General features: G+C 35.1%; 1 pseudogene; it reads right to left on the bottom strand.

Moving 5' to 3' along the window:
* Nucleotides 1–1,074: 1,074 nt before the first annotated feature.
* LOC125845380 (transcription factor bHLH95-like) lies at nucleotides 1,075–11,905 on the bottom strand (annotated as a pseudogene).
* Between the last annotated feature and the right edge of the window lie 170 nt (nucleotides 11,906–12,075).

Raw genomic sequence — 12,075 nt, 5'->3', positions numbered from 1 at the left:
TCCACTGGATGAACTGTCAAAATAAAAATAAAGATCTTTAAGATGACATACCTCTATTTTCTATTATATAAAATTTAAAAGTAAATATAATTGCCTTTACAACAAACGACACACATCCTCTAGCATAATTTTTTTTTCATAGTGATATACTTCAATTAAAGACCGATCGAGTCAAACGAGAATTCCTCATTTAAATAACTTTCTTAAAGTGGTACCTTCGTGTTTTAATATGAAAAGAGACAGACATAACTTCTTCTTTTTTTGGGAGGGGTGGTGCCTCTACCTCTTTAGAAAAGCTAAGGAACATGATATTTTTCATCTCTTAGGGCTTGTTTGGTAGAGAGTATAAATGAGTAATTTCAGTTTCTTGCTTATTTATGTTATTTGGTAGGTAAAAAAAGAAATTGTCTCAAGAATAATTATACATAATTTAGAAAAATATTACAGAGTGATAGTCAAGGATCAGGAGTGGCTCAAAAATATTATAAACGCTCTAAAGTTAAATTAAATTTTATTAATATGCCTTAAATTTTAATAATAATAATAATAATAATAATAATAATAATAATAACAAATATAATTCGTGTTTTATTCTCGACATATTTGAATTCTAAGAAGTAAAATAAAATTACTCTTGCGATGTAATTTTTTTTTTTTAAAAAGGTTCATTTTTTTATATTTATAAAAAAAATAGGTGAGAGTTGGAAAAATAGAACTTGATTATGGGAATTGATAAACATTCATCCATACCAAACACACCCTTAAAGCAAACACATAAACATATGACAAACCAAGATTTTTGCTATTTATAAATAACATTGGAAGAAACTTTCCATAGTTTTCATTTCTCCGATACGGAGATAGACGTTCATCATAAAATGCAAAAGAAAATAAAATAGTATTTACGACCACAACAGTTCATCCTCTATCGAATGAACTATAAAAGTAAATAAAATAGCCTTTATAGCCACAACAGTTCATCCTCTACCGGATGAACTATAAAAGTAAACATGCCTATACGGTGACAACTGTTCATCTTCCACTGGATGAACATCAAAAGTAAATAGATATTGATCATTTGGGGGTTGTCAATGCCATTATCTCACTTGCAGCTTGCTTGCACATGTCTTTCACTGTGAATGCTTCAGAGAATTGAGCTAACCCACTTCCACCTTTTGCCTGAATATACATCAAACATGTTTTTAGAACCAAACAATAATAATATACTTAGTAAAAATTTATAAGTGGGGTCTGAAGAAGGGAATATGTACTCATATTTATCCATATTATTTCTATTAGACACTCGACTCAGGGAAAATAATTTAAATAATTTCTAAACATATATAATCTATGACTAAACTATATGTAGTAGCAAATAGAGAATTTCAACCTCAGGGTGAAACTAGGTGGGAGGAGTCATTTCTAAGAAACAAAAAAGATAGATATATACTTCATTCCATGTGAAGATAAATGTTTGATTAGACGCAAAACTTATAAAAGAAAAAAACAACTATATATTTTTCAAACACCCAATTCAAAAGAATTTCTCAACGCGTTTCATTCTTCAATATTTTCTGAGCAATCAAACTAAGACACGTAAAATGAATCGGAGAGTATGCTAACTAAAAAACCCTAGTTCACAATGTTCAAATTGACCAACATATAATGCACTACAAAAATGAAAGGACTTACATGAGCTTGGATCATGAACATGCTTCTGAATTGATCAGATGAAACTTAAGCAGGCAGAATGTCAATCTTATGTTTCTCCAAAACATAACAAATGATGGTAAATAACCGTGGCTTCTTAGGACAACACACACTAATATGTGCATCCTCACCACAAACATTTAGTATCACATTTGGTGAACTCCATGCCATAAAACCTGTTGGAATAAGGGGACTAGCACCATGAGTTATTGGTGTAATAACAGTAGAATTGTTGATTGATCCTTGATCACCCACATATTTCTCCCAACTATTACCAACTTTCTGTGAACTCATCAACCTTATGCTATATTCTTCTAGCCTTTCTAGCTTTTGACTTTCAAGTTTTTTGAAAGTATTCTGCAGTTTTAGGATGTGGTTCACTGCTTCACCAACTATTGTAGACTGATCAACCTGCATATACAAAAAATATGAAATTAATTTAATTTCTACTTCAGAGACGAAGTCAGATAATGAGGGAAGTAAACACACACGAAGAAGTTAAGGGAATACCATATACGAGTGAATTAGTTTCAAGTCATTTATTAGTGTCTTGAAAAAAAATCATTTAATAAGTATAAATTACAAAAAAAGGCTATAATTTAGAATCTATGATCTTCAAATCATGTCTATTACGCATCTGACCAATTTATCCTTCTTATAAAACTAATTGTAATAAGCGATTTACATAAAAACTGTTATTGGTTGTAATTAATATGAAAAATAAGCAAATTTTATCGGTAATAGCAAGTGAAAATACGCTACTACTAGTATAATGATTATGTATATGGTTATTGTAGACAAACTAAATTGATATAAAAATTAATACTTATTAATTACTTCAATGAGTTATAAAGATCTTATAATTATACGGATTAAGAAAATGTTCTTTTTGACAAATTTAGAATGAAATTAGAATAATGTTAAAAACTTCATATTCTTATGCTAGAAGAGAAAAAACAAATAAATTTGTGGAGATTTTTTTTTCTATAACTATATATGCGAAAAAATCGGAAGTTCTATATTGTTTTATCCTTCACTTTTTTGGTAAACAAAGCGCATCTTATTAGTCTATTTTGGAATTAACAGGTAGATATGTACAAATTAGTAATAAGGGGAATGTGTATATCACCAAATAAATTTATTCCAATTGAATCGAGGGTCTACTAGAAATAGTCTCTCTAATTTTTATTTTTATGTTAGTTTATTTTGAAACATTAAATAATATTTCTTTGATGTCTCCTTCAGTAAGCTTCCTAAAAATATTCTCCTAAAATTTATTTACTCAATTTAGAAAGTTGGAAAAAATGGAACTATCGTGAGTAACTTTTTAAATCATTTTCCAAGTTTCTATTTGATTTTAAGAAAAACTCATGTTCATTTTTCGAATTATTCTTGATTAGTTGATTATAATTATTAATTAAGGTTGTGGAAGACAATACAAGGAAAATAACAAAAAAAAAATCGTTTCAGATAAGCATTAAATTTATTGAATTATTTTTTATTGAATTAAATATCGGATAATAAATTATAAGGTAAGTCATTGAAAGAACTTCTTTTTTACCTTAGCAGGGAGATTAGGAACCAAAGCATGAAGAGTCTCAAAGCACGAGATATGTGTATCTCGTGCTCAGATTCACCTTTACCCCCGCCTCTGTCAACACCAGACGTTGGTTCTGCAATTTCCTTACCATTTTTTTTTTCGGTTGGGTGGACTTCTGTTTTTGGCAGCATCAATACTCACTTCAACCACCTCATTAACAATTGTCAGTGGCTGACAAGTATCCGACCTTGTCGGATCTAGCAACTTGTCACCCTCAAACGTCTCTCCACTCTCAAGTTGATAGTCATTCAAGTCCAGGTATGACCAGACATCAACATATAAACCATGGTCATTCTTGCCGCCTTCATTCTTTTTTTTTCTTTTTCAGGTGATCTGATAATGTAACCTATGTTACGCCTATTTATAGATTTTTTTTTCTTATAGGGGTATAGTGTAAAAAGGAGAAATAAGGGATTGAATATGATAAATATTGAATATGAAAAGAATATAGAGAAGGGTGACAAAAATAAAAAAAGAGAAAAGTAGAGATAAAAAAGGATGATTCATTTGTAATGAATAAAAAAAATAAAATACAATCATAAGCCAAAATGTTGTTACTGGCATCAAAACAAAAAACAGTAGCTAAAGAATTTTTGTTACAGACTTTGTTCTCACTCAATTGGGTCCCAATTCACACTTACTACTACTAAAAATAATTAATTAAATTAATTACTTTAATTGCAAATACTAAATCACAAACTTAATCAAGATATTATTCTCATCTATACAAACAGTCTAAATTTTTTTATCAGTTAAAATAATAATAATTAAGATGATTGTATATAAATATAATTACTTAATATATTTTTTTTTTAAAAATACAAGTCTTAATTCTTTCTTAAGTTATATGAATTAGGTGTGTCTGGGTTGTAGTCTTATAATATAAGAGATTACATGACTATCGTTAATGAGATTTTAATAATAGCTTATTCACCGTGATTGTTAATGTTAATGAAATTTCATTAATAGCTGGCTCCGACTATATACATTAAATTTTATGCATCTTTTTACTCATTTATTCAAGTTAACCACACTGAATTAATAACTAAGCAAGTATTTTTTTTCGTGAATAAAAGTTTTTATCATGTCATATATGTTTCATATAAAAGAAAAACATCATTTTATTTCATCTTCTGGCTAGGATGTTAAAATGCCTCTAAATACTAATCATGACTTTTCCTTTATTAGGAGAAAAAAAGGAATTAGTTATGATATTAATTCCTTGCTAATCCTCCATTAGTTTGTAGCTAGCATTTTTTTTATAATTCATTAATAAATGGTATAATCGACAATTTTTTTTTATCATTTATTGGTAATTAAAATTGTTTATTGCTATTTCTTTTAATTATGACAATTAGGAGTATCAAATGTAGGGTGGTGTATTGATTGGTTTGGTTTAGTTTTGAGATTTATCGGTTCGACTTATTGTTGATTAAGATATTGACCTAACAGTTATTGATTTATCGGTTTAATCATTAAGATTTGATACAAAAAAATCATTGAAATAACTTAGAAAAAAGGTGACAAATCAAATGAACCATGCACATGAGTTGACAAATTGCATTTTGCTCAAAAGCAAAGACACTCACATTTTAGAATACGGATAGTTTGAAACGATCAAAAATAAAAGTATGAGACTAAACTCTAAGTCAACGACTTTAATGATATACTAAATGGTATAAATATGATTATTTAATTTACTATGGGGTTATTGATAATCCGTTATGAAAAAACTCGACCCGTTAAGAAGCAATAACCCAAAAATAAAAAAATTGAAACCTTTACCGAAACTACTAAACCAATAACCCATTATCGATAAACTAATAACTTTATTCGGTTCGAAATCGATTTCAATTTGATTTTAAATAGCTCTATCAAATAGGTGGATTAAACTAAATTTGAGCATATTAAATCGAATTGAGTTAATAAATAGATGAGACAAGTTACTTGGATTGAGATGGACTAAAATCCGAGTCATAGCGAAATCCACCAATTTCTTATTAAGTTTTAAATTCTTTATTTGAGTATCTAATAAAACTTTTTACTTATGTTATAACCATTTATAATAGGAAAAATTACAAGGACATTGTGTTTAAGGCTTTGATTTACAATATAAATGTCACGACCCAGACCGTCGTGATTGGCACCCACACTAACCCTTTGGCGGGAAAACCATAAATACTAACTAATTAATACGAATCAAGCATTTAAAGATACGAAAGCAGGTTTAAATGACTAAAACTGAAGTTCCCATAAACTTTCAAAAGATCTAACAACGAACTGCATAATTAAATGCCTAGAACCTGATTGTCAATGTACCAAAACTCTAACAATGAATCGAAAGTCTAAAGGAAAATGGGTACAACCCAACTAAACATAAGATTATCGAATGAACTAGTCTAAGTCCGAAATGTGGACATAAATGAAAGGAGAACTCATGGCAGCTCGGAAGAACTGGTTCACCCTTAAATTCGAACAACGATCACTGATCTCCTGAACGAGGTCTGTCAATAGCCGCTTGAAGATGCCCTGTACTCAACAAAGAAAGAGCAAGTACAGTATCAGTACACAACCATAGTATACTGGTAGGATCACACGGCAATCCCACAAGTGCAACATACATAAGCCATTACAACAATATAATCACACGCATATACCGAATATATACAATATCAACAACATTCAATAACAACGAAGCATTTCACAAGCCTCAATTATACAAATATGTCAAGTCATAGGTCCTCTCATGGAACCCAAACCCAAACTGTTAGCATACCGAAACGTGGTACCCGATACAATGATTATGTCAGAACGTGGCAACTGATCCTATAATTATGCCGAAACGTGGCAACCGATCCAAGTTAGTATGTCGGAATGCAACACCCGATCCATTCAACAAGACACAATCACAATCACAAGTATATTCTCATAATCGTATAATCAAGTCATGATTCATGACATTCATCATTCATCTATCTCATTTACAACTAGTGTGATCAATAATGCAACATTCACATACATACACGTATTATAATGAAGAAGAACGAACATATATCACACAATCATGAAATCACAACCATCACCTACCTCGAAACAAACTTGAATCCCCTAAGAAGCTTGATTATTTCCTTTCCGAATTCGTTCTGCTTGTTCTTGGTCTACAAACAATCATAATAGCACGAGGATCAATAAACAACACCTAATTACCCGGATTATAAACAATAATATCAATCCTATTTCAAACACTTGATCCCCATACCCAGATTAGGGCTTTCTCCACCATAATTTCCAGATCAAAACCCTCGCCCATTGATAATTACCCAATAGATTACGCTCTACGGATCGAAAAAATGGATTTGAGAAGTTAAAATCTTACCTTTAGCCTCAAGAATGGTGGAAAACTGTCAAGAAAACCTTTGGGTTCGTTCCTTAGCTCTCAAGTTTGAAAATTGCAAAATAAAATGTTTTGGGGTTTGTTTCCGACTTTAAGTCGCGTCTGCCCCGCCATGGCGGCACTCACCCCGCTACAGCGGCCCTGCCCTGGCAGCAGAAATCCCGTCTCAGCGGCTTGCACGGAAACAATGAGTTATTTTAATAATTACTAGACCCCTATTTCATAACACACCTTCAACCAACGATACGCAGAAACTACCCGTTCACACTAAGATCAATTTCGGGAGTCCTACTTACCCGAATTCAATTCCGTAAAGTTGTATGGGTTCCTTAACGTCTTAGCTATCTACTCATGTGATCAAATTCATAATTAGATCATCCAATTATTACCATATTTCCCTAGACTTTAATGACTCCGATTTCATCCAAATCTGGACTAGGTTGGAAAATTCCAAGTTACTACGAAAAAGTTTTTCGACTCAAAATTTTTCCCTATTGGCTTTTCTATAAAGACGAAACTCGTTCGTTACAATAGATACCAATTTACCCATCACTCGCCCTCGAGTGACCAATTTAGGAAAAATAGGCTAAGGAAGAAATGGAGTAGTACCTGAATCGACGAACAATTGGGGTACTTGTCTCGTATGTTCTTATCGGTTTCCCAAGTAGCTTCCTCAACTGGATGATTCTTCCATTGAACTTTCACGGACTTAATCTCCTTGGTCCTCAGCTTTCGGACATCACGATCAAGATTTCAATCGGTTCCTCCTCATATTGGAGGTCTTTGTCTAACACAATTGAGTCCCACTTAATGATATAATCTCCGTCCCCATGATATCTCTTCAATATGGACACATGAAGTACCGGATGAACTCCCGATAGGTTAGGAGGTAAAGCTAATCTATACGCTACTGGTCCTACACATTCAAGAACCTCAAAGGGACCAATGTATCGCGGACTTAGTTTGCCCTTCTTGCCAAACCTCATCACCCCTTTCATTGGCGATACCTTAAGAAGAACATTCTCATCAGAAATGTCATTCCTCTCACCTTATGGTCTGCATACTTCTTTTGTCTACTCTGGGCTGCTAAGAGTTTAGTTTGAATACTCATCACCTTCTCTTAAGCATCCTTCACTAAATCGACCCCCAAAGGTTTCACATCTCCAGCCTCAAACCATCCTATGAGTGATCTAAATCCCCTCCCATATAATGCCTCAAAAGGTTCCATATCCATGCTAGAGTGATAACTATTATTATAAGAGAATTCACACAAGGGTAAGAACTTATCCCAATGCCCTCCAAAGTCAATCACACATGCCCTCAACATGTATTCTAACACTTGAATAGTCCTCTTCGATTGCCAATCCATTTGTGGATGGAAAGCGGTACTAAAAGTGAGTTGTGTTCCCAATTTATCATGCAATTTCCTCCAAAACTTGGAGGTAAACTGCGTATCACAATCTCAGATGATAGAAAGGGGCACCCCATGCAACCTCACTATTTCTTTCACATAAACCTTAGCCAATTGTTCAACATTATAATCTATTCTTACCGGAACAGAATGGGCTGACTTAGTCAATCTATCAACCACTACCCAAATAGAATCAAACTTTCCCAAAGTCTTGGGAAGACCAACCAATTGGTATTATTTGAAGCAAACCTGTAGGCCTTTGATGTTCATACTTCACTGGTTGACAATTTTGACACTTAGCGACAAACTCTGTTATATCCTTCTTCATGCTCGGCCACCAATAAATTCACTTCAAATCTCGGTACATCTTGGTCACACCCGGATGAATGGAATATCACGAACCATGGGATTCTATCAACAATTTCTGAATCAAGTCATCATCTCAAGGAACACATATCCTTCCTTTAAAGCTAAGAACACCTTTCGCATCAAGAGTGGTCGCTTGTGCCTTACCAATCACAGTCTTCTTCTTAAGTTCATTCAAATTCTCATCCTCAAATTACTTGACATTGATCTCTTCCATAAACGTGGCCCTTACTTCAATGCTAGCTAACACCTCACCTTTTTCTGAGATGCCCAATTGCATGAATTTAGACTCCAAGGTCTGAATTTCCTTAGCCAAAGGTCGTCTAGTTACACTCAAGCAAGCTAAACTACCTATACTTACCACCCTTCGACTCAAAGCGTTTGTCACTACATTAGCCTTACCCGGATGGTATTGAATGGTGACATCATAATCTTTAAGTAATTTCATCCACCTTCGTTGTCTCAAATTCAGATCCTTTTGAGTAAACACATACTGCAAACTACGATAATCAGTAAACACCTCACACTTAATACCATAGAGGTAATGCGGCCAGATCTTAAGAGCAAACACTACCGCTGCCAACTCCAAATCATGTGTTGGATAATTCCTCTCATGCACGTTCAATTGACGTAAGACATAAGCTATAACATTCTTATCCTACATCAACACAACACTCAAACCAGAATGTGAAGCATCACAATAAACAATAAAATATTTACCTTCCACTGGTAGTGCTAGGATAGGTGTTCTGGCCAGGAGAGTCTTGAGCTTTTGAAAGCTATCCTCACATTTTTCAATCCATTCAAATGGTATCTCCTTTTTGGTCAAATTTGTCAAGTGAGTGGCAATAGAAGCAAAGTTCTTCACAAATCGACGATAGTAGCTAGAGAGCCCCACAAAACTCCTAACTTTCATCACAGAGCTAGGCCGAACCCAATTCTTAACCGCCTCAATCTTTTGGCGATCTACCATTACCCCTTCTTTTGAAACTACATGCCCTAAAAATGCAACCGAAGTCAACCAAAATTTACACTTAGAAAATTTAGTATACAACCTTTGTTTTCCAAGAACACCCAGAACAATATGAAGATGGTCGGCATGTTCTTCCTCACTTTTTGAATAGACCAAAATATCATCAATAAAGACTATGACGAATGAATCAAGAAATGTCTTGAACACCCTCATAAAAGTGGCGGGTGCATTAGTCAAATGAAAAGACATAACTAGAAACTCATAGTACCCATAGCGGGTTTTAAACGTTGTCTTGGGCACATCCTCAGGCCTAATTTTTAACTGATGGTAGCCAAACATTAGATCAATCTTGGAGAAAACTAATGCACCTTTCAATTGCTCAAAAAGATCATCTATTCGAAGCAAAGGGTACTTGTTTCGAATAGTGACCATATTCAATTGCCGGTAATCTATACACATTCTCATACTACCCTCCTTTTTCTTAACAAACAAAATTGGAGCCACCCAAGGGGAAGCACTAGGGTAAATAAATCCCTTATCAAGAAGCTCTTGGATTTTAGCCTTACGCTCTCTTAATTTCGCTGGAGCGATGCGATATGGAGGGATAGAAGTGGGGTGGGTACCAGGTTCTAAATAAATGCAAAAATCTATAACCCTATCCGGAGGCATACCGAGCAAATCATTACGAAACACTTCTTTAAATTCTGACACCACAGAAATAAACTCAATAGATGGAGAGTCAACCTCAACATCCCGAATATGAGCCAAATAAGCCAAACAACCCTGCCCCACCAATTTTCTATCCCGAATGGAGGATATGATCTTAGCTTGCTTAGGCTTGTACACCCCTTCCCACTCTAACTTTTCCCTTCTCAAAATTTCTAGAGTTACAGACTTAACATTACAATTAAGCATAACATAATAGGGGGACAACCAAGTCAGGCTTAAGATTATGTCAAAGTCAGTCATATCCAATATCACTAAATCAACCCAAGTTTGAAAACCATAAATAAAATAGGACAGGCACGATATACATGGGTGACTATGACAGACTTTCCAACTGGGTAGAAACATGGATGGGGGCATAAGTATATCACAAACCATAGCAAATTCTGAGGCAAATCTCACGGATACATAAGAATAAGTAGAACCCGGATAAAATAATACATTAGTCATCTGGTCACAGACAAGAATAGTACATGTGATCACTGCGTCAGACACCTCTGCTTCATTCTTGCTCGGAAAGGCGTAACACTAAGCCATATCATCGTGACAGGCGACTTCTCTGCATGGTTTCATTGTACCTATGCCTGCATTACCATTTCCCCTACCTCCGCGGCCTCGCTGATTTCCTCTTCGCCTACCTTGTGGACATCCTCTATCATTATTACCATTTCCCGCAGGTACCATTGCTCTAGACGACTGTTGTGCGAAATCCAACACACATAGGTGGGGACAATCTCTCCTCATATGCCCAGGTTCTCCATAATTGTAACAAGTACGATCAAAAGATGGTATGCCGCTCGTCAAAGGTGCGACTCCCTGGCTATCCAGAATCAAATTATGAGGTGGAGTTCCCGAGTAATTATTTGTAGAGGCGGACAAAACAGATTGAATTGGCCTGGATGCAAGTGTTGGCCTCCCTGCCCCTTTGGAGTAAGAACCTTGAAAGTTACCCGAGTTTTTGGCCCTTTTAGCCAATGCCTTAGCCTGACCGTCTCGCCTCACCCCCTCCACTTTCTTAACAAAGTTTGTTACCTCATTAAAGCTCCTCCCTGCAGAGGTCATATGAACATATAATACCTGCAACTCAAAATTTAGTCTCTTAATAAATAAACAGATCCTCTCTTCCTCAATAGTCACCAATTGTGTAGCATATCTAGACAAGGCATGAAACTTGGCCTTATAAGCAGCCATAGACATACCACCTTGTTCCAAAGCCATGAACTCATCCTGCTTACGATCTCTCAAAGTCCTAGGCACATATTTCTCCAAGAACAAATCATGAAACTGGGTCCAAGTGAGTGGGGGTAAAAAGGAAGATCTGCATTTCATATAAGCTCTCCACCGCTGCTTAGCCGCACCTTGAAGCTGAAAAGTCACAAACTCAACCCTATGTTGATGAAAAATTCCCAACTTATGCAGCCTCTCATAGCAATCTAGGATGAACTCATATGCATCCTCACTCTCGGAACCATGGAACATAGGCGGTTTCAACTTCAAGAACTTAGTCAACATTTTATGTTCATTACCAGTCATAACAGGACCCAACAAAGGACTAAAGAAAGCATCATTATCTCACGTTCCACCCACCTTGGGGACAGTTATAGCAATAGGAGGATTGACGGGAGCTTGAGTTTCTTGAACAGAAGGAAGCACTCTAGGACCAACCAACCATTTCAGGAATGACATGATTTGTTGAGCTAACACTGGTCTATGGGAGGAATACATGTAGTCTCAGCCTGCACCTCTTTCTCTTGTCTAACCTCCTCAACATTTTCAACCACAATATTCTCATCTATCTCTTCAGAATGCACGGGAGAGGCCTCATTTATGGGAGCATTTTCGACCAGTACCCCATCTCTGGTAGGCGTCACTCTTCCTCAGCCTCTACCCCTAGC

This window comes from Solanum stenotomum, chromosome 1, assembly GCF_019186545.1.
Source record: "Solanum stenotomum isolate F172 chromosome 1, ASM1918654v1, whole genome shotgun sequence".
In the NCBI taxonomy this organism is placed as follows: Eukaryota; Viridiplantae; Streptophyta; class Magnoliopsida; order Solanales; family Solanaceae; genus Solanum; species Solanum stenotomum.
Note: the sequence above shows the minus strand (reverse complement) of the source record. Positions and strands in the feature narration are given on the sequence as shown.